At 47.0% G+C, this 22,129-nt stretch overlaps 1 long non-coding RNA gene across 1 annotated transcript; it reads right to left on the reverse strand.

The window, feature by feature from the left end:
• Nucleotides 1-330: 330 nt before the first annotated feature.
• Nucleotides 331-15,871, reverse strand: LOC119954382. The gene is made up of 2 exons (XR_005458224.1): nt 15,367-15,871; nt 331-693 (listed from the first exon to the last, which is right to left on the reverse strand). It is a non-coding gene; the product is annotated as an uncharacterized LOC119954382 (long non-coding RNA).
• Nucleotides 15,872-22,129: the final 6,258 nt, after the last annotated feature.

Raw genomic sequence — 22,129 nt, forward strand, 5'->3', positions numbered from 1 at the left:
CCAGGATGACATGCAAATGGTCACTTGGAGAGAGATTGGTGCCTTTGGATCTGTCCTGATCAATAGCATACACCTTCGGAAGAGAGGAAGGTGGTGGGCTGGGAAATTGGAGGTGGGTGATGCATAACTGGAATGCTGTGAAATCAATAGCAATAACATACATTCATATATTGGGTTTGATCCCGGCCCTGGGTCACTGTCCGTGTGGCGTTTGCACAGTCTCCGTGTATCTGATGTGCAGGTTAGGTGGATTGGCCACACTAAATTGCCCCTTAATTGGCAAAAAAATAATTGGGTACTCCAAATTTAAAAAAAAAACTTACATTCATATACACATATAGTTCTTCTTTATTCATTAATGGGATGCCAACATTCAATGATAGTAAAGTCAGCATTTAGTGCCGTCTTGACCTGCTGCAGTCCACGTGGTGTAGGTATACCCACATTGCTGTTAGGGAGGGAGCTCCAGGATTTTGACCCAGTGACAGTGAAGAAACAGTGATATCTTTTCATGTCGAACGATTTGTAACTTGGAGGGAAACTTGGAGGCAGTGGTGTTTCCATGTGTCTGCTGCCCTTGTCCTTCAGGATGGTAGAAATCACAGCTTTGAAAGACGGAGAAGTTTTGCTGAGTTGCTAGACTGCATCTTGTAGATGGTACACACTTGCCCTTTAATGTGCAGAAAAATATCCCTGGATGGTTCACAGAATGAAAAACATACATTCATAGAGCAACTTTTATGACCTCAGGTCATCTTAGTGTTTTACAGGCAGTGAAGCGCTTTTTGAAATGTAGTAACTGTTGGTAAAATATTAAACCCATGGGGAGGAGCAAAGAGATGGGGATGGAGAATGCATCTGGGAGAAGAGTTAAAGAAGGTGATCATGGTCAATAGAGTTGGTCGTGAGATGATTTTGAAGAAATTGAGTAGATGGCAGGCTTTAACAGAAGAAGTCCATAGTTTAGGGGTGAGTTGACCGAAGGGGAATGTAGCAGTGAGCGGCATACAATTGTTCATTGTCAGAGGGGTGAATGTATGACCTTGGGGTATGGAGGTTGCAAATAGGCTGAGACGAGAGGAATTACAGAACTATTTGAGAAGTCAATACCTGGTAAAGAATTGAAACGGGGCAATGGGCAGAATAATCTCCTTCTATTTGGTATATTTGGACTTTCAGAAGGCTTTTGATAAAGTTCCGCATAAGAGATTGGTGAGTAAAATGAAAGTGCATGAGATTAGGGGCATTGAGATCGATAGAAAACTGGTTGGTAGACAGGAAACAAAAAGTAGGAATTAATTGGTCTTTTTCAAATTCACAGGCAGAGACTAGTGAGGTACTGCAAGGATTGGTGCTAGGTCCCAGCTATTCACAATATATTTAATGATTTAGATGAGGGAAGAAAATGTAATAGCTCCAACTTTGCAGGCGACACCAAGTTGGGTGGGAGGGTGAGCTGTGAGGAGGATGCAGAGATCCTTCAGTGCGATTTGGACAAGTTGAGTGAGTGGGCAGATGAATGGCAGATGCAGTATCATTTGGATAAATGCGAGGTTACCCACTTTGGTAGCAAAAGTGAGAAGGCAGATTATTATCTGAATGGCCATAATTTAGGAGAGGGGAGTGTGCAACGAAACCTGGAAGTCCTCGTACACCAGTCACTGAAGGTAAGCATGCAGGTACAGCAGGCGGTAAAGAAGGCAAATGGTCTGCTGGCCTTCATTGCGAGAGGTTTCGAGTACAGGAGCAGTAGTGCCTTGCTGCAATTATACAGGGCCTTGGCGAGGCCACACCTGGAATATTGTGCGCAGTTTTGGTCTCCTTATCTGAGGGAGGATGTTCTTGCTCTCGAGGGAGTGCAGCGGATGTTTACCAGGCTGATTCCTGGGATGATGGGACTGACTCATGAGGAGAGATAAAATCAGTTAGGATTATATTCGTTGGAGTTCAGAAAAATCAGGGAGATCTCCTAGAATCGTATAAAATTCTAACAGGACTAGACAGGGTAGATGTAGGAAGGATGTCCCTGATGGTGGGTGTGACCAGAACCAAGGGTCACAGTCTGAGGATACAGGGTAGATCATTTAGGACAGAGATAAGAAATTTCTTCACGCAGAGTGGCTGGCCTGTGAAATTTGGTCTCACAGTAAGTAGTTGAGGCCAGAACATTGTATGCTTTCAAGAAGCAGTTAGATATAGCACTTATGGTGAAGGGGATATGGGGGGGCGAAACGGGATTAGGCTATTGAGTTGGGTTGGATGATCAGCCATGATCATAATGAATGGCACAGCAGGTTCGATGGACTGAATGGCCTCCTCCTGCTCCTATTTCCTATGTTGATCCCATGATTTCAAAGCCAAGGATCTCGTGTGTTTTTCAAACCTTTTCATTAATTTGTTCTGCCGTAGATTTACACAGAGAGCCAGGTTTCCAGCACTGTTGTTTGGGATCATACTCTGCAATCCAACGACTTATAAATAGACTCACTGACTCATGGTGAGTGAAAGCTTTAATTCCATTTTCATTACATGGGATTTTCCAGAAGATTTTACTGATGTTTAGGGGGACTCTATTCAACGATCCCATCCCTTTTTGTCTGAAAATCACAAATCATTAACTTTACCATAAACTGTGCACCATCACATTCTGCCAATGCCTGGCTTATTCTTAAATTATCCCCAAAGACTTTAAACATGATTTTTTTTTAAAACTACCATAGAATATGGTGTATACGTTGCACCTTAAGGAGAATGATTTATATCCAGATGTAATTTATAAAAACAGAATCAAAATTGAAACAGTGTCAATCAATACAAAATCAGAAACAGGTTCACTGATCACACGTTGATGGTTCTGGGAATCCATTGGTACACAGCAATTGTCACAGTTGCTTAAGTAATCACCCTTGCCGAACTTCGCAATGACTCAGCATCTTTAGAAACACTTTATGAAATCTTGACATGACAGCTGCTGTATAAATTCTAAAGGCTAGTGAGACAATGGGGAAGGTACAACAAAAGATTCACAAAGATGATACCAGAGCTGAGAGGTTATATTTATCAGGAAATATTGAGCAACCTGGGAATCTTTTCTCTAGAAAAGAGAAGTCTGAAGGGTGAACCTGATTGGAATCTTTAAAATTATGAAGTGTTTCATAATGGAGACATATTGAAGATGTTTCCAAATCGTTTTAGCAAGTTTCAAAGGACATTTGGTACTCAAAAAAGGTTAATGTCCTCTGGCAAAACACTTGCTTTGGAAGAAGAGTCCAAAGCCATGGTCACTTGATCTCAGGAATTCAGAAATAATCTCTTTATCCAGAAAATGGTTAAAACTCATGAATATTAGCAATAGTTGAGGAAAATAGCATGGATGCATTCAATGGTGAACTGGATAAACACATGAGAAAAAATAAATAAATAAACACTTGTACAAGGCTTTGCTTGGTAAGACCACACATGGAATACTGTGATCACTTCTGGCCACCCTATTCTAGGAAGGATGTTGTTCAACTAGAAAGAGTGAATAGATTTACGAGGATGCTACCAGGACTTGATGGTCTGAGTTATAAGGAGAGGCTGGATAGACTGGGACTTTTTTCCCTGGAGCGTAGGAGGCTTAGGAGTGATCTCATAGAGGTTGATAAAATAACGAGGAGCATTGATAAGGTAGATAGTCGACATCTTTTCCTCAAAGGTAGAGGAGTCTAGAACTAGAGGGCACCATTTTCAGGTGAGAGGGGAGAGATACAAAAGGGACCAGAGTGGAAATTACTTCACACAGAGGGTGGAGAGCATCTGGAACGGGCAGCGGCGGAGGCAATGGTAGAAGCGGGTAGTTTGGAATGTGACGACTAGGGCCTTTTCACAGTAACTTCATTGCAGTGTTAATACTTGTGACAATAACAAAGAATATTATTATTCTTATTATTTGAATAGTGACTGCACTTCAAAAGTACTTCATTGGCTGGAAAATGCATTGGGACATCTTGAGGTTGTGGAAAGGGCTACCTAAACACGGGTCTGTTTTTGTTTCTTTCATTGCTCCTGTGATAAGCACAAAGTCTTGAGCATAAAACCAAAGGGAAGGAACTGGAGTCTACACTGTAGACTGATGTTGCAGTGTCCAACCTAAAGAAGCCATGATGTGGAGATGCCGGCGTTGGACTGGGGTGAGCACAGTAAGAAGTCTTACAACACCAGGTTAAAGTCCAACAGGTTTGTTTCAAACACGAGCTTTCGGAGCACGGCTCCTTCTTCAGGTGAATCACCTGAAGAAGGAGCCGTGCTCCGAAAGCTCGTGTTTGAAACAAACCTGTTGGACTTTAACCTGGTGTTGTAAGACTTCTTACTGTGCTCAACCTAAAGAAGCAACTGATGAAGTGAGGGTTAATAGGAAGCTGAACAAAAGTTGTCTCATTCACATTGTGTTGCCAAGGCAACCCGGGTCTGTTGTCCTGCTTATAAAATAAAGATTGAAACCACATTTTCGGCCTTGCTTGGGCAGCTTTCTCCTGTACACAGCGACACATCCCAGCTCTGAGCAGCTAACACAGCACAGATTGCAGGAGCTTCCTGCTTCACAGAGTTCACTCTGCTCTGACAGTCAATGGCTGAGCCATTGGACTGCACTCGAATGGAGCCGGATTGATCACACCCAGTGTGGGTGCGGTTTTGTTAGCCCCTCCCCCGTTGGCCATTCTAATTTCGACAAAAGCATTGCCCCCTTTCTCCTGCTGCTCGCTCCTTTACAGCTTTTGCTGGAATTTGATGGAGGAAGAATTAAGCAACAAGAAACTATGAATATTGTATCACCCATTGAGGGCTAACATGGTTTAGTGAGGAGAAAGTTGGATGCCCTAATCTTAGCTGCACTCACAGCTTGTTCTATAAAGACCTACACTGCACCCGTTCACCCAGAGCAAACATCACTCTGCACTAATTCAGCTGCTCTAATTGATATGCTGGGAAAAAATTCAGGGAAAATCCTGCACGGCCCTTTGGAGAGCTGTGAAACCTAGACCTTTAAACTGGGTTAAACCAGTTTATGTTTCTCTACTGACAGATTTGAAGCAAAATCAGCCAGAGCAGCAATTGGAGATAATGGGGGGCTTCCAGCAAACTTGCCTTCTGTACAAAACCTTGTATCGAGGCAATGGTTTGTTAATACAGAGAGTAACCTTGCAGTGAGCACTGGTTTGACTTGACCTGATCCAATGTTGGTGTAATACTCTTGAGCTGTAATTAAATCTTAATCTCCCTGTGTTACTTGATGATCTAGAAGCTCATTGTCTTCTTATCCGTAGGCAGGATATCTACCAGGTATAAAAGCTGATGCACTTCAAGCAACTCTCCAGGAACAAAACACTCTACCCTCAGTCGGGTATTGTTTTGACTGGCAGGCCGCTTCCTGTTTCAATAAAACAAGTGCACCCCGCACTCCAACACAGACAAGGAAACACAGACACATACAGACACTCAGACACACACATTGATATACATTCACAAACTCAGCTACACGCTCACACATATACTCACAAAAGCACAAAAACATGCATACTGGTAATGGAACGCATATAATAGCTTCTTTTAGTGAAAGGATAAGAAAAATCTTTTGCGCTTAACACTCCTGGGGCACCAGTAATGAATGGGAATAGAGGACATAATGATGTAAGAGTAGGGAGACTGCCACACACAGAGAGAGGGGCTATACAGAATGGTCACTTTCACTGCCTTTCACACACAATACCCTCAATAAATAAGCTCGTCACAGGAGCTGTCTTCTGTTACATACAACACTTCCTTTCGTGATTAAAGTGATTGTCTGTTGATTTCCACAGGAGGCAGCGACGCACACTTAACTTTCAACCAATGGCTGCAGACTCTAAATCCAAATGTTCTTTAATTTTTAAAAAAATATGTGAAACTAACTGTATTCCAGGAACAAAGTATTATTGGTTTGGTGCTTACAGATTAATAGATCTTTATCCCTCTCCCAAGTCCAATGTTTTCAGTAATGATCTCATTTCAGTGAATTTGAACTGGGAAGAGGAGAAAGTGAGCAGTGATGAAAGTGATTGCTGTTCAGTTACCCAGTTCCATCTCCTTTCTCCCATCTTCAATCTTGGAACAATCTCCTTTCCTTAAGCAATGTGGAGCGTTACCTTTTTTTTGCAATTTTCTGCTCTCCTGAGTTTGAGACACCATTTAGAAATATAGGAATAGGAGGCGACCATTCAGCCCCTTTGACGTTATTTTATTGGGACAGAAGGACGTCGTTCAACCCTTTGAGGCTGTTACATAGGAACCAAAGTAGGCCATCGAACCCCTCAAGCTTGTTCCACTCTTCAGTTCAGAATGATTGACCTACATCTCAACTCCATTTGCTAGTTTTGATTCTGTAACCTCTACCACGGTAGCAAGGCAGCGCGGTAGCACAGTGGTTAGCACTGTTGCTTCACACCGCCGGGATCCCAGGTTCGATTCCTGCTTGGGTCACTGTCTGTGCGGAGTTTGCACGTTCTCCCCGTGTCTGCGTGAGTTTCCTCCGGGTGCTCCGGTTTCCTCCCACAAGTCCCGAAAGACGTGCTATTAGGTGAATTGGACATTCTGAATTCTCCCTCTGTGTACCCAAACAGGCACCGGAATGGGGCGACTAGGGGATTTTCACAGTAACTTCATTGCAGTGTTAATGTAAGACTACTTGTGACAACAATAAAGATTATTACCAAAGAAAACCTCACAACCTCAATTTAAAAATTACCAGTTGACTTCAGTTTTACAGTTTGTGGGGGAGAGCAACCATTTGTCTGAAGCACCTTCCCATCATTTCTCAATGGTTGAGCTTCAATGTCAAGATCACGCCTCCTTGGTCTGGGCTCCAGCAATACTTGTATTCATTTACAGGGCATGTGAGTTAATGGCTAGGCCAGCACTTTTATTGCCCATCCCTAATTGTCCATTTGTGGGACTGACCTCTTTTAGCACACTCCATTGTAACTATCTTCCATGGCAGGTCCGCATGGTGGGTGTTGGGCTGACATACCCCCACAGGGAGAATTGTACAGCAAATCCCAGCATTTAAAAGAAAGAGAATGTGAATTTTATTTCTCAACCACATTTTGAAAATAAAATACAAGTTTAAATGAAATAACTGGAATATTTTTCAGGCCAATATTTGAACCCCCGTTGTCTATTGAAGGGATCAAATAAAACGTACGTTTAAGAAATAGTTTGCTGATGTTAAAGTGAGCTTTGCAATGGTCAGACTCTGCCATGTGGTGGGGAGTGATGAACAAATGAAGGCTTGACGGCTGGTGCATAATGTACTGGTTGATGAGCAAACATTGACCCTGAGTGAAGGGAGGAGCAATAATGAATGAGCTGAAAAAACTTGCATTTGTATAGCGACGTTCACCACCTCAGGACAATTCACAGTCACTGAAGTACCTCATGATGTCCAGCTATTGTTATAATGCAGAAACCCAGGTTCATAGGGGAGGCAGGCTGCACCATTCTGCTGCACTCCAAGCAGTGATGTGTTAACAATAGTCTTGGTTAGAAAATAAAATGGCTGGGAGGGCAGGTTGAAATTATTATTATTTTAATTGAAGCTTTTGCTCGCTGTTAAATTGTCTGCTCCTAACATCCTAATTTCCCAGTAAGCAGATACTGAAGTCCCAAACTAAGCATGTCATTGAACGCAGAATATATTTCCTGATCTGCAGAGCGAGGGAGAAAAAAAAAATCTGGTATCAATAATCAAGGTGTCTGGTGTCTGGGCTGTAGGGTTGAACAAATTTGATCCCTGTTCAGTCTATCATTTGGAGGGGGAGAGAAAAACATGAAATAGGGAATCCTGAGCAGAGACTAGATTCTCCATTTCTAAATTTATTTTCAATCTCCATACAATGGAGCTGGCTGATTCTAAGGGTCTTTCTTACGAGGCTGTGTGTTTTCTCTCTCTCCTGCATCCTCTGTCAAGTGCAGTTCCTTCGTGATGAATGACAAGAGTGCAATAATAGCCCTGCTGGTTTCCAAGGTAACCAGACAGTATTGCGCCGTGCTCTGCATTTTTCCAGATCAAAATGAAACCAGAGGCAAAAAGAAATGGAGGGGGGGGGGGGGGGGGGGGGTGAAAAGGAGCTGAAGCCACTTCCTTTAACAATTCTAGGTGGGAAGAGGAGAGATTCAGCTCCAGAATCACTGCTGGGTATTTCGGGGGAGCCAAACACATCAGTGAATTGACATAATGTGCCTCCTTTTCTTTAAAACTAAATCCCTTTTAAATTATGGATTAATGATATACTGCATAGATTTGATTTTTTAAATAAATCTTTTGGCATTTCAACAAAAATTAATGACTGAATACTCATTTCTATTGTAGATGGTGCCTGACGAAGGTTTACTCCCATTTAATATTGCAGATTGTCCCTTAGGAGAGAAAACATTTATCTGGGTATTTAAAATTAATTTTTCAAAAAAGGTCTGGAAGGACATGTCCACAAAAATCACACAGTCTGCTGAGGTTTTATTGTGTGTGTGTTTTTTTTAATTTCATTTCGGTGCAGCCCTCATACAGGATTCACTTCACTACATAGGTGATGTTCCTGAGTAATTAATCTATGTTCCACAGGCGATTAACCTATTATTGTCACATACAAAAACATCCCAATTTCATCCGGTTTTTAATGATTCACTTGGATAATGAGGGGGGAGGGAAGAGGTTTGTGTCAGGACGTCTTAACATCAATCAAAAATTAAACATCATTAAACTCATTATGTCCATCATATATTAATCTTGGGGTTAAGAGGCTAATTGGTGACACCCTCCGCCAGCCACCCCAACAATAAATACCATGATCATCGTTTAAAACCCTATTAAGAGTCAGACTGGGCAGGGGACTGCCTGCTCTGGTGAGGCGCTCCAAAGGCCCTCCGAGCAGAATCACTGCAGTATCAGCAGGACCAAGTACAGACACAGTCCCCAGATGCCCCATCTCTTCCCTGGTCTGTGCATCTTTTGTCTACACTGGGCTGTCAAATCCTGCACTGCATGTTTGCACCAAACCTTTGTGGTATGCCAAAGCTGACTTAATTAATAAACGGACCAGGTGAATAGCTAGTGGGGGGGGGGGGGGGGGGGGGGGGGTGATTTTTATAAATCCTTCTCTCCTCCTCTACCACCCTCCCCTAACAGCCCTCCCCCCCTAACTGCCCACCCCCCACACTACCCTCCCCCCCACCCTCCCCTAACTGCACTCCCCCCACCCTCCCCTAACTGCCCTCCCCCCACCCTCCCCTAACTGCCCTCCCCCCACCCTCCCCTAACTGCACTCCCCCCCAAACTGCCCCCCACCCTCCCCTAACTGCCCTCCCTCCACCCGCCCCTAACTGCCCTCCCCTAACTGTCCTCCCCCCACCCTCCCCTAACTGCCCTCCCCCCACCCTCCCCTAACTGCCCTCCCCCCCACCCTCCCCTAACTGCCCTCCCCCCCACCCTCCCCTAACTGCACTCTCCCTCCCACCCTCCCCTAACTGCCCTGCCCCCACCCTCCCCTAACTGCCCTCCCCCCCCACACTCCCCTAACTGCCCTCCCCCCACCCTCCCCTAACTGCCCATCCCCCCACCCTCCCCTAACTGCCCTCCCCCCACCACCCTCCCCCCACCCTCCCCTAACTGCCCTCCCCCCACCCTCCCCTAACTGCCCTCCCCCCCACCCTCCCCTAACTGCCCTCCCCTAACTGCCCTCCCCCCCACCCTCCCCTAACTGCCCTGCCCCCACCCTCCCCTAACTGCCCTCCCCCCCACACTCCCCTAACTGCCCTCCCCCACCCTCCCCTAACTGCCCTCCCCCCCCCCCTCCCCTAACTGCCCTCCCCCCACCCTCCCCTAACTGCCCTCCCCCCCACACTCCCCTAACTGCCCTCCCCCCACCCTCCCCTAACTGCCCTCCCCCCCCACCCTCCCCTAACTGCCCTCCCCCCCACCCTCCCCTAACTGCCCTCCCCCCCCACCCTCCCCTAACTGCCCTCCCCCCCCACCCTCCCCTAACTGCCCTCCCCTCCCCCACCCTCCCCTAACTGCCCTCCCCCCCCCCCCCCACCCTCCCCTAACTGCCCTCCCCCACAGAAAAATCGGGGGGGGGGGTGCAAATATGAGAAGAGAAACTCCGATTTGAGAAGAAGGAGATTGGGAATTATCACAAAAGTGATTTTTTAAAACTTGAATCAAAGGTTGTTACAGTAAAATCACAGACTTAATGAAGCTTTGTTAGACAGGACCCCCCCCCCCCCCCCACTCCCAAACCCAGTCTTTGTTACCCAATTGGAAATAAAGATTCCTGAAAAAGTGCCTGTGTCCGCTCAGTCTCAGTATGGATCGGAGGGGAAGGGGGTCATCACATTTCATTTATTATGCTTTCTGGGTTTTTTTTTTACAGACTTCCTGGGATCACCCGTATGTCCAAATGTTGGTGTAGGTTTGATCCCGCCAAGCTGGAGTTTTGCTGCAGAGATCAGTATCAATAAGGCAATGCTTGTTTCTGCTAAGCTCCCTCCTTTAAAGACAGCGCTAATTGATGTGTCTGGACCAGTCTAGACGGTCGGTGATTGACCCAAATAGCAATTATGCTATTCATTTCAGTGCACTTTACCGCTGGGGTAACCTGCTTGTGTTGTAGAATAAGAATGTCACCTTTCACAGTGATTAAACCCCTCCTCTGGCTAACACGGAGACACGCTTCCTCCTACCATTGAACTTGGTGCCTGCCCACTGCACCACTTTCACATTCTCAATCCTCTCCTCCATCCTCATTATTTCATCAGGAAAGCTGGGCGGCAGAACATTTCCCTGGAGCTTCCTGCCCTCCTTGGGTAGCTGGTCCTCTGGGCTGCCGGGGTTTGGGGCTCACCGACTGCTTAATCCCTGTCCCTTCCAATCCCTCCTAACCTCCTCCAGGCCGACAGCCCTCTGAGGTCTCTGCACTCCTCCAATGTGCACTGTTGCACATCCTCCGCCTCTCATTCGGTGGCCCTGCCTCCAGCTGGCGGCGTTCCCGAATTCTCACATCCCGCCTCTGCCCCCCTTCTCTGAGACCCTCCAGAAAAACTGCACCCTGCTCCAATCTCTGCCCCCCTCCTCTGAGACCCTCCAGAAAAACTGCACCCTGCTCCAATCTCTGCCTCCCTCCTCTGAGACCCTCCTGAAAAACTGCCCCCTGCTCCAATCTCTGCCACCCCGCCTCGTATCTCCTGTGAAACACCTTGGGGGTTTTGTACCATCTTCTAATTTCTAAATCGAAGTTGGAGACACCCACAACCCAACCCCTAAGTGTCATCCCCCCCCCCCCCCCCCACTCTGGGTAAGAGTATGGTGACTGATGGGGCGGGATCTTCACTCAAATTCCAGCCAGATGCATGATTTAAAATCGGACCCATGGGGGTCTGTGAGTAACCACAAGGAGATAGTTTTTTTTGGGAGGTGAGATAGTTGGGGAGGGGGGGGGGGAGGTAATTGGGAGGGGAAAGAGTTGGGTGAGATGGTTTGGGGGAGAGGAGACGGTTTGGGGGAGGGGAGATGGTTGGGTGGAGATGGTTTGAGGGTTGGGTGAGGTGGTGTAGGGTTGGGGTGGTGGGGAGTAGATGGTGTGGGGGGGGGGGTGACGGTGGGGGGAGGAGATGTTTGGGGAGAGGAGATGGTGTCGCGTTGGGGGGAGTAGATTTTGGGGGGTGGGGGAGACAGTGTCTGGGTGGGGATGAGTGGAGATGGTATGGGGGTGGGGGGAGATGGTGTAGAGGTGGAGGGATGGTGTGGCATGGGTGGAGATGGGGTGAGGGTGTGGGTAGGGCTAGAGTTAGATGGGATGGGGTGGTATGGGTGGGGGGTAGATGGTGTAGAGTTGGGGGGAAGATGGTGTGTGGGGGGAATGGTGTTGGGGTGGGGAGGAGAAGGTGGGGGTGGGGATAGATGGTGTAGGGGTGGGTGAAGATGGTGTTGGGATGGGGTGGGGAGGAGAAGGTGGGGGGAGGGTAGATGGTGTAGGGGTGGGGAGGGGATGGTGGAGGTGGGGGGGGGTAGATGGTGTAGGGGTGGGGGAAGATGGTGTTGGGATGGGGTGGGGAGGAGAAGGTGGGGGTGGGGAGATGGTGTGGGGGGAATGGTGTGGGGGTGGGGGGGAGATGGTGGGGGGGAATGGTGTTGGGGTGGGGGGGTGGTGTTGGGGTGAGGGTGGGGCGGAGATGGTGGGGGGGGATGGTGCTGGGGTGGGGCGGAGATGGTGGGGGGGAATGGTGCTGGGGTGGGGGGGTGGTGCTGGGGTGAGGGTGGGGCGGAGATGGTGGGGGGATGGTGTTGGGGTGGGGGGAGATGGTGGGGGGTGGTGTTGGGGTGGGGGGAGATGGTTGGGGGGGATGGTGCTGGGGTGAGGGTGGGGCGGAGATGGTGGGGGGGGAATGGTGCTGGGGTGGGGGAGATGGTGGGGGGGAATGGTGCTGGGGTGGGGAGATGGTTGGGGGGAATGGTGTGGGGGTGGGGGGAGATGGTTGGGGGGGAATGGTGTGGGGGTGGGGGGAGATGGTTGGGGGGGATGGTGCTGGGGTGGTGGGAGATGGTTGGGGGGGAATGGTGCTGGGGTGGGGGGAGATGGTTGGGGGTAATGGTGTGGGGGTGGGGGAGATGGTGTTGCGGTGGGGGGGAGATGGTGGGGGGGATGATGTTGGGGTGGGGGGAGATGGTTGGGGGGGGAATGGTGTGGGGGTGGGGGAGATGGTGTTGCGGTGGGGGGGGGGAGATGGTGGGGGGGATGATGTTGGGGTTGGGGGAGATGGTTGGGGGGGAATGGTGTGGGGGTGGGGGAGATGGTGTTGCGGTGGGGGGGGAGATGGTGGGGGGGATAGTGTTGGGGTGGGGGGAGATGGTTGGGGGGAATGGTGCTGGGGTGGGGGTGGGGGGGGGGAGATGGTTGGGGGGGGAATGGTGCTGGGGTGAAGGTGGAAATGTGAGAGGGATTTTATCAACTCACCTCATGGGGGAAATCCCTGCTCTTTGGTTGGCAATGTGTCTCGTCTGCCCGCCTCTCGCCCGCCCCACACGCAGACAGATTGTGTGATGTGCGGGGGGGGGGGGGGGGGGGGGGGTCAGCAGCATCATCTCAGTGTGACAGCAGTGTCTTGACACAGGGTTTATCACATGGACCACCTGGGCAATGGATAGTTTGCAATCTCTTACAACATTTCATCACACAACCGCAGGCACGCTCTTCAATCGAGACTGGAGAATAATATCAAACCCCACACACTGAATCGCTTCAAACTGTTAATCATTTTATTTTATTTATTTAAAAGAAATAGCCCTTGGAACTGTTACACAAGAGAGAGGATAGCTGAGAGGTGAGCAATGACAATTCTCATCATCTTGTCAAACACTTCATGGAACATATCTGTATATATATCAAAAGTTAACAAATATAGTATCTTGTTTTTTTCTCTTTCAAATCTTGACTTGCCTGTTTCATTTTAAATAATGTCAAATCAGCTGATGTCTCTAAGAATGTCACCTGACATTGTTATGTGCACCCCCCCCCCCCCCCCGCCCCAAATCGACACCCACCCTTCATCACCAAACTTTCTCATTCCAAATGTCCTCCTATTTTAGATGTCAACGCACAGCACACAGCTCCCAAGAACCTAACCCGTGGATTAAGGAGACACACATCACAAGTTAGGGTCTCAGGGACTGAGAGGAGTGCAACTTGTTATTTAAGAGATTAGGAAAACAATTCAAAACAGTCAGAATAAGATGCAAGGATTCTATTCTGCACAGAGATTTCTTCTTACAAATCGTTTTATACCGACATAACCTCCTCCCCCCCCCCCCCCCCCCCATCGCCCCACACACACACACACAAAGCCCCAAGCACATCTTCTACTTTGCTCCCATCTTTAACACAGTTCTACTTTGCGGGAATAAATGAGATTGAGAGCAATTTAACAATCGGAGTATTTGCTCGAGAAGGGAAAATGAGGATGGTTAGAAACAGGACGTGATTCACTCTGGTCAGTGGTTCCTTCATTTGAATTAACCTGTTATTTAAGGCAAGCCTCCCAGTCTCTGAGCGTTTCTGGGCTTGTCCCTTCATCCCGTTAGGCTGAAATAGGGGAGGAAATACAAGGAGGGGAGGGGGACCGAGGAGGCAGAGTCTGCAATACAACTCACAGAGGGGGGGGGGGGGGGGGGGGGGGGGGGAGAAAACAGGAGCTCATAAATATCAGGTTGAGAAAGCAAAATGACAGCGAAGTGAGAGGAAGAATGATTTGAGAACTCACCCTTCAAACTGCCAAACTGCAACCAGCCCCGTGGAGAGAGAAGGGGGGGGGGGGGGGGGGGGAAGAACCTCTCAATTTGACGCTTGACACAGCCCGAGAACAAAGTGCAATTACCAAATAAACAGTAACGGGAGAGACAGGGAGACAGAGTATCTGGGCTGCCGGTCACCCTCAAGTCGCTGGGAGCTGGTCGACCAAAGTGAGAAGCGAGACACGGTCAGCATTAACCAGTAGCCCCCCCCCCCCCCCCCCCCTCGCTGGCCGGGGTACACAGATGCCATTTATTCTCCCTTCTTAAATGGGAGGGGAGGGGAGGGGAGGGGGGTCCTCAGTAGCCAGCTTCTCTGCTCTTTCCTTCGCTGTTCATTTTCCAACCCCTTCTCACTGGGGTCTCAATGTATCAGCTGCCTGTGTGAAGCCAAGGGCCAAATTAACAACTGCAATTCTGATGTGTCATTCACTGTACACAGGGGGGGGGGGGGTGGAGGAGGGGGTTCCGGAGACATACCCCCCACAATCCTCCCCTACCCCCCCCCCAATCCTCCCCTACCCCCCCCCCCCCATCCTCCTCTCTGCCACCATCACCTCCTCCTCTCTCCTATTCTGGTGTCAGTCTTATTCAAGGGGCCAAAAGAAGAGACACTTTCCATGAACTCTGCCGAGGGAGATTTTTTTTTTGAAAACGGAGAGTTTAAAAAAAAGTTATTTCTCTTGCATTTCCCGACTTTTCATTTTTTCTCCCACCCCCCCCCCCCCGCCCCCCCCAGTCGCTACTTAATTTTAAAGGACAAAAGGAAAATGTGGACCCACCTGGAATGGACAGGGACACCTAACAGAGGGACGGATAGACAGAGGCAGGAGAGGTAAAGAACTGGGAGAGGGCCTTCCCCAGAAGAATTAACATCCACTCAAACACACAACAAAAATCCTATCCTGCACCCGCACATCGAAGATCTTTTTTCAAAAAATACCCCCCCCCCCAAAAAAAACAACCCCATAAGGTTAAATTGCATGCACCCAAAATTCTGCCTGCTTCCTCACCTTGTGTGAACACAGCCCCCGGAAATAATCCGGTGTCTCCCCGGCATCGCCAGACCCTGACGTGAAGGGTTCTGCCTTTAAACTTCACACTGTAGACATAGCACCATCGTTATGGCTGACTTTTCCGACAGCACACACACAGTCTGGAGCTTGGCTCTGCTTCAGGCTCGCAAAGGAGGTTGCTGATGGACGAGGCATTGGGCAATAATCAGTGACATGCAGAAATGTTCGTGGGTCCACACTGCCCTCTCTCTCACAAAGCTCTAACATCTTTCTGTCAGCCTCTCTCTCTGAGGCACAGCTTTAGACGAATGCTCATCCAGCAGCAGCAACTGGCTCAATCAGAAATCAATAGCACCCTAATCAGTCTCTCGTCCTCTTTTTTTTTACAGAGAGAAGGCGAATATATAATATTTATATATATAAATATATAGCAAGCAGGCTGCACCATTGGATAGTGCAGATGTTCAGAATGCTGATGTTGAATCATCGCCGGTGCCTTCCTCCATGGGTTTGGGGGTTTTGGGGGGGGGGGGGGGAGGAGATATAAACCTTCTCTGAGCGAACAGAAAGCAACATTATTCAAAGGGGCTCCCGAGTGATGAGCAGAAATACAAATAATGCCGAATGAGCCATGCGGATGGATTCGCGGGCCAGTGAAAGCGAAGCTCGCAATCAATTATTTCAATTCAAAGGAAACACACAGGGAAAAAAAATGAATAATAATTGGTCCAAGTGGGTCCTGACTGAGTTTCCAGCTCCACACAGTCTGGCTGTCTCTCTGAACCTCCTCCAGGGAGAGGGAGGGATAGACTGGCTTTGACAAGGGGTATGGTTACCGAATTGGAATCAATTACCCTTATCAAGGAGTTTCCAGGTATTTGATCGGAACGGTGGCAGAGCTGAAACATGCACTAATTCGCCACGAATGCAGCATAGGATATTTTTAAAAAAAACATTTACTGCATCACCTGTAGTAAGAGGAAAGGGAGGGAGGGAGGGAGGGAGGGGGGTGCGTAAACCCCCACCAGTAATGAATGAATGCACAGAGACAGGAAGGTTTTAAGATTCAAGGTGTGTGTGTGTGTGTGTGAGCCAGGCCTCTGCAATGGTATTGGTTAAAAAGGTGAAACAAAGAATGTTGAGGAAACTGACCAACATCATTAAAACACACACACACACACACACAGACACAGAACCCCCCTCCCTGCTCCCCATCAGCAGCCAGGCTCACTCTCACAACTTGACACTTTCACTGACACTTGCCTCTGGAAGCTTCCAGTCATCTTGGTCCCTGTACCCTCCCTGCCAAACCTGTCCTGATATTTCCAGATGTTGTGCACAATTGCCTTGAAAGACTGCGGGGGTTCAGGTGCCGCCTTCCAGATGTTGGCCGGCGCGCCCATTGCTCCAATTTGTTAAAAAAAAAATTCAAGCCCAGTGAGTGCCGAGACTATTCGCCCTTGGAGGGCATCGCAGGGGAGCCGCCCCCCCCCCCCCCCCCCCCCCCCCCCCTGCCCGAACGCCCCTTATTCCGCTGTTGGAGAAAGTCCAACCATTCCCCCGGGCGCTCCCCGGAATAAGGACACTGCACTCGGGGTGAATCGCTACCTGGATGGGCACCAACTCCAATCGGCAGTGTGAGAATTCGGAATTCCCTTTAAAACACAAATCTGGAAAAGAAAGCTGGGATCAGTAAAACCTGTCATCAGGAGTTTAGGGAAAGGTCACTGCCGTCCTTGCCTGGTCTCGACTTTGCTACATTCTCGTCGTGATCACACTCCAAATTAGCACCTCCCGAAGAGGTGAAAGGCGCTACAGAAATGCAAAGTTTCCTCTTTAAGATTTTAAGAGGAACTTGCGGTACAATAAGCCTCTTTATAGAGAGCTGTATATAGATATATATTTCTTTCTAGGCGCTACACAAATTCTCCAGATCCACAAGCAACATGCCTGGCCCTTAACTGTAAACTAAACAGCAAAATACTGCGGGTGCTGGAAATCTGGAAAACAGAAAGTGGGGGTCTGGCAAGTGACGTTTTGTGGCCAACTCCCTCTCTCTCTCCCCACGGGCTCTGCTCAGACTTTCCAGCATTTTCTGTTTTGTGTCACTGTCCTCTTTTACATCAAACCACTTTTCAAGAAGGTGGCGCACCGCCTCTGGGCAAAGATGCCAGCCTTGCCAGTGATGCCCATATCCCGGGAATGTTGAATAAGCAACTCCAGGCAAACCTGGGTGATGGGGTGAAAGGGTGGTCTGACTGAGGAATGACCCCCTTCCCCTTTCTCCAATAGAGGATTTTACAATGCGGGGAAACATCTTTGAACTAAGCCAGGTAAAAACAAATCTAGAAAATCTTTCTTTGCTCAAAGGATTGGAAGGTTATGGAAGACGCTGTTCTGTAAGGTAATTGAGGGAGGATCAATTAAGGGAGTTAAATACTTACAGTGGAGGGTGTTAAAGGCATATAGAGACAGAATTGGGATGATCAACAGATGCTATGCTTAATAAGATGGTCAACTGAAGGATGACTCCTTGGATGCTATCCCTACAGAAGTCACGAGAACCTGGCTGGTTTCTCCCCATTTCCTCAGCCCTCGGTTGCTGAGACCCAGATGTAGCAGGTGCAGCACAGACAGTATAACTGAGAATCCCACACAAAGGGTGGGGTGTGTTAATGAGAGAATGTTAAAAGAAGCAAGCAGACTGCTGAACTATATTGTGAAAACAATAGACAGGTCAGAGGAGAGATCCAACAAAGAAAACAAAAGCTGCATTTATAAACTCCCTTTCACATCCTCAGGACATCCCAGAGCATTTTACGGCCAATGAAGCTCTTTTGAAGTGTAGTTCTTGTTGAAATGTAGGAAACACTGCAGCCAATTTGCGCACAGTAGGATTATCAAGCAACAGTCAGAAATGGAGCTTTAAGCCAAAGCTGGATAAACTGTGAGTTTATTACCCTCTAAAGGGGGTGACCAACACAAATAGTTAAGATAGCAAGCAGGCTGAAAATCAATTCAAATTATACCATGATTAGTCGGCCAAACGCATTTGTTGGTAAAACAAGTCAAAACAGATTTAGGATTTATGGCAGGAGATTTTAATTACAAAGAGAAAGCCACACCTGGAATGGGCTCGTAGAGAAAGTGGTGAAGGTGAAACCGTGATAGAAGGAATTGATCTGAAAGGTTAACACTGATTCATTCCCCACAGATGCCACCAGACTTGCTGAGCAATTCCTCCATGTTCTATCTATATTGCAGATATCCAGCATCTGCAATAGTTTGGTTTAGTATCAGCCAAAGTCCTGCGATCATTTTAGGTTAATTTGTGAAGGGATTGGGGAGGAAGGAGGGAACTGTAGGATTTTTGTTCTGTAGATGGATGTGTTAACGTGGATTAAATAGTCTTTGTCATCTTTATCCGGTGGGAATCCTGTGACAAGGGAGCAGAGGTAACAGAAATAAAGTAATACAGGTGAAGACTATAAACGAAGGGAGGGTTTAACAGGGCTGGATTTAATTGTAAATCATAATCGTTTACAAATGATTTGTGTTGAAGAATTGAAGAACTCCCAGGTCAAATACTGGACATGCTGTTATAGGTTCTCCCGTAATTGGTCTTCAAGATTTTATTTGGATTTAATCTCAGGAGAACATCCCTGACAGCACCATTGGGACACTGGCCTTTTCCCCATCCTGAAGCATCTTTGAGACTGAGGTAGCTGGATGAGCGAAGGATTGGGATCAATCTTCCCACTATGGGGATCATGCCATTCAGGCTCCAGATCAAGCAAATGCACTTCACATAATCACTTTGGAAGGAAAAATAGAAATATCACCTATGCCTTAGAAAATGAGGTAGCAAAGGGATACAGATGAAGAATCACAAACAGTATCACAAGTCAGCACAGAAATTAAGAATGCCGACAATGCACTTGGATTTATTTCTTGGGTATAGAATTCAAAAGTAGTGAAGTTAGGACCTTGATTAGGCCGCACTCACAGCATGGTTCTGCTCAACATTCAAAGAACATAGAAATACTGACGGAAATGAAAAAAAGATTTACAAGGATAGTACCAGAACTGAGAGACCACAATTATAGGGAAAGACTGAACAAATTGGGGTTCCTCCTCTAGAAATGAGAAGATTTAGATTCAAACTAATGGAGGTCTTTAAAATTATGAATGGGGTAGGCAGAGTAGATTTAGAGAGAATCAAAAATTACGTGCTATAAATACAAAACACTAACTAATAAGGAAATAAGGAGAAATTTATTTACTTATTACATGACAGCCTGTGGTCGAGACAAATCATTTAGATCTTCCAAGATTAAACGAGCCGAGTGCAAGAGCGAAAAGAAATAGAAAGATATTCTGAAAAGCTGAGCTGAAATAGATGGAATGGGGGGAAACCCGTGTTGAATATAAACACCAGCATAGACTAGGTGGACCGAATGGCCTCTTTCTATACCAAGGGAGTGCTGCACTCTTTGAAGTGCTACCTTTCAGGTGAATGTTAAAGCGAGCCCCTATGTGCTCAAATGGATGCAAAAGAACCTGAGGCACTACTCTAAGAGAAAGAGCAAAGTCCTGGCCAATACTTTTCACTCGATGATTATCAATAGAAAACAACCTATATGGTCATTCTTTCACTGCTGTTTGCAGGATACTGCAATGTGTAAATTGGCTGTAATGTTTCCCAGAATACTAACTGCACTTCAAAAGTACTTCACTGGCTGTGAATTGCTTTGGGATGTCCTGTAGTCATGGAAGGTGCCAAATAAAAGCAAGTCTTTCTTTTTGTTCTGTGTCTGTGTACAGAGGCCATCTGCAGGTCCACAGACAACCAGTCACACGTAAAGAATCAGTAGGAATTGTTAAACTTTATTAACATCCCCCAAAACTTATATTTATCTTAACTTGGCACACCTTTAAATAATCAGATTTGGCTCCTTACTCCTCATTAAATTGTGATTAATTTATAGTCAAGATAAAGGAGTCACAATCCTCAGTATTAGTCTATTATTTGAAACCAATTGGCACTGAAGGGTAAAGGGGATTCAATAAGTTTGAAGCAACCTGGTTTTGATGCAATGCTACAAAGTTTTCACAAAATTCTTGGAAAATGCACAAAAAAGGAAAACATAATCTCCAATCTTCAAATGATTGTAAATCAATTGCAGTCAAATGGAGCAGAACCTCCATTTCTTAAAAGCAAATTGAATTAACTGGCATAAAATTACCGTAAAAACAGATAGGATCTGATGAGAAATTGTGGATGTCCATGGATATTTTTTCTTTTCAATGATATTTTCTCCCTCTCCTTTAGATCTTCTGTCAGAGTAGTCACATTGTGCCAATAAACCAGACAAGAAGCTGGATAGGGCAGTATAGAGGATGAGAGTCTGACTGAGAATTTGGATATTGCTTGGGCCACATTAGTAGTTTAAAAAAAATTCATTTACAGGATGTGGGCATCGCTGGTTAAGCCAGCATTTATTGCCCATCCCTAGTTGTTCTTCAGAAGGTGGTGGCGAGTTGCCTTCTTGAATCGCTGCAGTCATTGAGGTGTAGGTACGCCTACTACGCTCTTAGGGAGAGAGTTCCAGGATGTTGCCCAAGCGACAGTGAAGGAGCGGAGATACATTTCCAAGTCAGGTGGTGGGATTCCCAGGTATCTGCTGCTCTTGACCTTCTGGAGGTGGGGTTGGAAGGTGTTGTCTAAGGAACCTTAGTGAGTTACTGCAGTGCATCCTTTAGACGATACGCAGGGCTGTCACTGTTTGTCGGTGGTGGAGGGTTTGAATGTTGGTGGAAGGGGGACCCATCAAGTGGGCTGCTTTGTCAATGGACAACATGAGTATTTACATTACAATAAGAGCATTCAACTCAACTGGCCTATGTTAGTGTTTATCCTCCACCTGTGTTTAATTCTATCAGCAGAGCCTTTTATTCCTCACGTACATGTCTAGCTTTGCTTTCAAGGAATCTATGTTATTCACCTCAATCACTCCATTCGGTGTTGAGTTCCACGTTCTAACCACCATATTCTTCCCTTATGATGCCATTCCAATGTGGGGCATAGATGCTGACAGTCTTCAGCTGGAGTTGGATAAAGATCTCAGTTGTGCTAGTTTAAGTGCATGGCGCTTGACCTCAAAGAACAGCCTGGTATCTTCCACAGGGCTTATTTAATCAAATCTCTGCTGCACTTGAATACACACAGCACCAGGATATCAATCGATGATCAATTATCTTCCTTTCTAACCACTGCAAATAAACTTCCCTTATTCTCCAAGGCCATGCACCAATGCCTGGTAAGGTCGAGGAGAATTCTCAGGCCCTTGCCATGGGTAGTCTGAGCCTGACACTGGCTGGAATCCAGGCAATTCCCTCTCCCCACAGCGGGTTGGAGACACCCACTATCAAAATCCTCCCCTGAGCAGTGGTGGCTCAAGTTGCCAACCCTGATTGGACATTTTCCTGGAGATATCATTAGATGACCACTCATTGCTCTGCCTTCCTCCCCACACTCCACCAACATGGTGGTCAGTCCCTTCATTGTCCAATTGAATTTTTATATGTAACTAATAAATAAGTGTTCATGCAAACAAACATCTTTTTTAATGCCCCTATAATGTTTTTCCAGGCTCTTCACAATAGGATATGAATCTATATTCCTGGACGGTTGGGAATCCTAACCTGGATGAGGAGGACAACACGCTCCAGTGTTGTGGTTATGTTATTGGAGGAATCA

This window comes from Scyliorhinus canicula, chromosome 19 (assembly GCF_902713615.1).
Source record: "Scyliorhinus canicula chromosome 19, sScyCan1.1, whole genome shotgun sequence".
Taxonomy (NCBI): Eukaryota; Metazoa; Chordata; class Chondrichthyes; order Carcharhiniformes; family Scyliorhinidae; genus Scyliorhinus; species Scyliorhinus canicula.